This window comes from Lissotriton vulgaris, chromosome 1_1 (assembly GCF_964263255.1).
Source record: "Lissotriton vulgaris chromosome 1_1, aLisVul1.2, whole genome shotgun sequence".
In the NCBI taxonomy this organism is placed as follows: domain Eukaryota; kingdom Metazoa; phylum Chordata; class Amphibia; order Caudata; family Salamandridae; genus Lissotriton; species Lissotriton vulgaris.
In genome coordinates, this window is record NC_141685.1 from 936,175,924 (window position 1) to 936,181,923 (window position 6,000).

Sequence of the window (6,000 nt, forward strand, 5' to 3'; positions counted from 1 at the left end):
CCTCCTCAATGCTCTCTGTTTGGGTGGAGTGATCCATCATTTCAGGCTTCACTACCCATGTATCAGTTTGAGTTTGGGCTGTGGCCATCACAGCCCCACCAACCTTTTCAGGAGGAGACTCAGTTTGGGTATGGGCTGTTACTAGTACAGCCCTGCTACTCTTTTCAGGAGGGAAGTTATCTAAAGATGGGGCTGAGGTTTGCTCAGCCCTCCCAACCTTTTCAGGAGGGACATCTTGAATTGGGGCTGTAGCCATTACAGCCCCACTAACCTTTCCATGGAGATTTACCATTCTAGAATGGGTTTGCTGTTCAACCTCAGCCCAGGCTGAGATTTCCAAATCATTACCCAGTAGGCAATCTACAGGCAAGTTTGCTGACACTGCCACTCTCTTTGGGCCAGTGACACCTCCCCAGCTAAGATTGACTACTGCCATGGGATGATTGGTTTCGATGCCATCAATGTTTGTCACCTGATATCTGGCATCAGGTAAAAGTTGCCTTGAGGGGACTAGACATTCAGCCACCATGGTGATGCTAGCCCCTGTGTCTCTGAAGGCCTCAACTTTCAAGCCATTGATGAGGGGCTCCTGTCGATACTTGCTCAAAGTGTTTGGGCAAGCAGTGAAATTGGCAAACCCCATGCCAGTCTCATAGACAAGAGTATCTGAGTTAGGGGACCTGGATAGGCCAGAGTCCACCTGTCTTCCAAAAGTAAACCCACCCAAATTCTTGGGGGTGCTCCCACCACCTGGGAGACCACTGCTAACAGTGACAGGAGGTGTTGGAGCCTTACCTGGAGGTATATTCTCCTTATTGCCATTCTTGGGACAACAGCTATCTGTTTTGTAATGCCCCACCTGTTTACAGGTATGACAATAAGGCTTTTTCTGGGTTGTAGAAGTGTCTTGGGACCCACCCCCATTCTTGGAGTTTTGGGGCCCTGGGGAAGTCTTTTCCTTACTTTTATCCCCACCCTTCTCTTGAGGCTTGGTAGTCTCTTTCTTTTGGTCACCACCCTGGTTCTTAGGCCTGATCCTGGTTCTGACCCATTTGTCTGCCCTCCTACCCAATTCTTGTGGGGAGGTCAGATCAGAGTCAACCAGGTGCTGATGTAGAAGCTGATTTTGACAATTACTTAAGATTTGCTCTCTCATAATTAAATTATACAATCCTGTATAGTCAGTAACCTTACTTCCCAGCAACCAGCCCTCCAGAGCCTTAGTGGCACATTCAACAAATTCAGACCAGTCCTGAGTCTGTGTCTTCTGGGTATCTCTGAACATTAACCTGTACTGTTCAGTGGTTAAGCCTAACCCATCAATCAGAGCACTCTTCAGGACCAGGTAGTTTCTAGAATCCCCATCACTAACTGTGAGGAGTCTGTCTCGGCCTCTACCTTCAAAGGAGAGCCACAAGATTGCTGCCCACTGCTCCTGAGGTATCTGCTGTACCATGCAGGCTCTCTCAAGTGTAGTCATCCATTTGTGGATATCATCCCCAGCTTTGTAGGGGGGCACAATCTTACTCAGGTTTCTTGTATCAAAGGACCTGTCTTTATCCTTCTGGATAGTGTTGCCACCAGTGGATCCTAATCCACTCTCTCTAGGCTGTCTTGCTCTAGCAAGTTTCTCCTTAGCCAGGGCAACCTCTAACTCTTGCCTCTGGATCCTAAGCTCAGCCTCTCTCATCTTGGCCTCATGTTCCCTTCTCTGAGGGCTAGTCATCTCCCTTCTGGAGTGACCATGAGAACCTCTAGAAGCATGGGAGTTGTTAGAGTCACCTGAGTGAGTCCTTCTCCTCCTAGGCTTCTGGTTAAGTCCACCTGGGGGTCTGAATCGGTTGTTACCAGATTCATTCCCAAGTTGGCTTAAGTTAGCCTGGTTCAGTCTGCTGACCAGCACCTGGCTATTTCTGTCATCATCTGACTCACTGCTTTCCACCTCCTCTTCTTCTTCATCTACTTGAGGAGCTCCAGTGGTGGAGGCTTCCTCATCTACCAGGATGATAGGACCAGGGGTGTCTACAGTGTCATCCTCTGAAGGATGGCCTCCTTCAGCATTCCCTGTGGGGTCTGCCTTAGAGGGCTTTAGAGTCTCAGACTGGTCTAAGAGCTCTCTTAGGTGGTCTGTAGTAGGGGAAGGCCCTGTCTTCAGACCCCTTAAGACACAAAGCTGTCTTAATTCCTTAAAGGAAAAAATAGCAAATTTGGATGGTGCCCTTGGAGGGTCACTCTCAACAGGAGTAAGTCCACTGGACCCCTCTGCTCCAGACATTGCTCTAGTGTGGGTGGATGTGTTGCAATCTACCTACACTGGTGTTTACCTACTAAACCTATCTAGTAGTTGTAGCTAGGGTGTGCTACTCCCTTTGCTCTACAACAACTAAGTTCAGTAGAACTTAAGTATACTAGTCTTGTTTTATATGTACCTAGCAGGTACCTGTATGATCTTTCAAATGATAATCTCAAAGATTGTAATGGTAAAACAACAGCAAGCTCAGATCCCAATCCGCTGCTCACCAATGTGACAAGTTGGCCTGGTATATAATGCTCACTAATTCTTAGTGATCACTTTGTACCATGCCAAGCAACCCTTATGATGATGGTTGTAATTCAACCTTGTAGACCAGTTATCCTAGTGGTAACGTGGACAAAGCAGTCTTAGGCTAAACTCTGAAAGGCATGTGAAGCCAGCTGTTATACCATACACAACCCCCTTGAATACCAAATGAAAGGGACACCACACAGATATATATTGAAAATATATATTGATTTATTAACTATTAAAATCCCCTGGACTCTTTATGAGCACAGAAGCACAAGCGTTAAATCACAAGACAGTTTAAAATACACAAAAGTTGCACAATATGGATGAGCCCTAGGGGCCACCTAAACCATATACTAAGAAAGTGGTATAAGAGATACCAAGAGGAAAGTGAAGAGGCCTAGGGCCTTGGGAATCGCTGGAGCTATTCGAGACTAGCAGTGACTAAGTCGGGAGAGGCCCACGGGACTCGGGTGCAGTGTTCAAAGTGCACGCACTTTCCAATGTAAAGTCTATGGTGCGTAAAAAGTACAAAGTTAGAAAGTTAGGAACCTTCAGAGTGGCCTACGGAGTTAAAACTTAAGACACAGGCCCCTGAGATGTGTACCAATGCAGGAGCACTGGCGGAGCTGAGTTACCTCACCCACAGGAAGCGGGTGCACAGGGTCGAAGTAGTGTCGGGTTTCGTCACGCTGGTCGATGGTGCTTGGAGCTGAAGATGCTGCAGGCGGCTCGATGTGAAGAGTTCCGGTGGATCCAAGGGTGGATCTGAAGATGTGAAGACCTGAAAGCAGAGGGGACAGTGTTCAAAGTCACTAGCCAGTGACTACCGTGGAACCAGATTGGAACCAGGCGATGTCGGGTGCAAACAGGCGTTGTCGGGTAGCTTCTTTCTGCAGCCACGTAGATACCCGGGGTCGAGGACGTCCAGGAGTCGGTCACGAGCTGTCCCACGCAGGCTTCTCGCTGTTGGTGGTGTCGGCAACTTGATCGGAGCAAACAGGCCTTGGCAAAGGCAAGCCAGGCAGAAGTTGAAAGATGCTTAACACTCGGACCAGCAAGGTCAGAGCGGGTGCTCCTTTTTACAGGAGCTTGGGTAGGTCTGGAGCAACCAGACCTGCTGTGTAAATCGTCGGTTTCGTCGCCAAGATGGCCGCTGACCACGTGGCTAGTGGCCAGGATGGCGCGTCGAGTGGCACAATGCAAAAGGGCCCCACGCAGATCGTGGAGATGCTGGGGGGCTGCTCTTCAGTGCAAGGGCTGCTCGGTGGTGGGGGTTCTCAGTCCCCAAAGCACAACGTCGAGGATGCCTCAGAAGCTGCGCAGTCAGCTGTTCGAGTGTCTTCCAAGAGGTCCGGTCCCACGTCACTCGGTGCCTCCATGGGTCCCTTCTTCGCAGGGACTGTGGATCGGGCTCTGAGAGGTCTGGGAGTCTGGTTCTTGTCGGGCTCTGGGCTCGGGCTCCGGCGGGAGGCGGCGGCAAAGCAGACGTCGAGTTGCTGGTTGGTACCTGTGTTCACAGGGTGGCCACTCCTAGGCCACAAGGGAGATTCTCTTCAGTCTTCTGAGCAGCAGAATGTCGAGGTCCAGTCTTCTTCTTCGTGTAAAGTTGATTCAGGATGATCTGCTGTGCAATGGCACTGCTCCCACTCTTATTTCAATCTGAGGGGTGGATCTCCTGCTAGGTCCCTCCCCTATGGGTGGGACCAGGAAGGGGGGTGGTTACACCCCCTCTCCTTTGTCCAGATCCTCGCCAGGACTGGGGCTAGAAAGCCCCAGAACCGGTTTGGGCTGGCTTATGCACAGGGACACCTTGTGTGCCCCAGGCATGTCTCAATCTATTCAGCCCTGTCCTACCCAATACACAAAACCCTGTCTGGGGTGGTGCTCGCACCTCCCCAGGCAGGAAACCCTTTGTCCAGGCCCTCCTCGCTGGAAGGACTCCCAGCAGCAGGAGGTCAGACATGTGTCTGTGGTGGCAGCATCCATTTTGTGATGCTGAGGCTCTGTTTAACTTTAACCGGGGTTAAGGCTACACACATGTCGTGTCCCTCTAGAAGGGTGGAATGCTATCCCCGTCGCCAGAACTGGCGAGGGGATAGTATTCCAATTCGTATGACACCTTACTCGACATGTTTTGATAAAGCCAAACCAAAGATAGCATATAACCGCGAGGATTATAATGCACTTAAGAGTATATGGTATGGCAATATCCCAGAACAGCTTAGGGATTGGTTCCCGACAGCTGCAGACAGGCTCAGCTCATGCTAGAGCACCATCTCACATGTAACCATGCACTCTGCCCCCAGGATTGCAGGGGCCTTCCATAGGAATGGCTTACAGGTTAACATGTGTCCAGTTTAAGGTTAGATATAGGGATACTATATCTAAGTAAGAGGTGATTACACCAACTTACCCCAGCTGAGTGATCAGCCAGTTGTGTCAAATCTGGAGGCCAGGCCAGGGGTGGCACAAGACGTGCTGCAGCCCCTGGTAGGCCTTGGATGCACCTATGCCCTGGGTACCTAGGGTACACTGTTACAGGGGCCTATAAGGTGAACCAGTTCCAATTATGTTATGCACCTAGGGTACATGGAGTCCATTTTAAGGAGAGAGCAATCAGCCTGGGGCCCTGAATAGCAGGATCCCAGGCCAACTATGTCAAAAACCAGCTAAACACCAGGCAAAAAGTTTGGGGGTAACCATAGTCAGATATCCACCTTCCTACATAACCCCCCCCCCCAAACGAAAGGAGATAAGGCTATCCTTGACCAGGTAAGCCTATATTGCCTAAGTGGCCATATAAGGAAGTACCAGCTCTGGCTTGGTAACCCCCTGTTTCATGGTCCACTAAGCAATCCCTCACCCTAAGGGTATCTGAGGGTCTCCACCATAGGGAATCTCTACCTGTGGTGTGTCTTTGCAAAGTCAAAGGCTGGTGTTGAGATGGAGTACTGAAGTGAGTCTCCTCTGTAGGGCTCAGCTTCCTCCAATCACTCTCCACCATGTGTGCCTTTCTTTCTTTGACTGAGTTGCACTGTGCTCTCAGGGTCAACCTCTGGCTACCTAAAGCTGGAGGCTGAGTCCCTCTGTTTGGCTTACTGAAGGGACAGTTAAGGTTTGGGCCCTTAGGGTCCCAGGTTTGGCTGTGCCCAACAATATCCATCTGGGGGAGGTCCCTAACTACTTTTAAGGGGGATCCCTCAGGAGTTTTTAAAGTTTGCACCTCACTAGGGCTACTAGTTTCGGTGCCCCTAATCTGTGGATGGGGGTGCTTTATTTGACAGGGGGCCCTTTGGGTCTCACTGTCCTTCTTGTCCTCTGCAGCCCTGGGCTGAGTAAGGCAAGGTAGAGAGGGGCAGGTTACCTGCTCCAGACTGGGTCCCACCTGAGAAGGGTCCACTGCCATCAGAGGCTCTGTTAGGCCAGGCCTAACAACCTCTGGGACAGTTCCT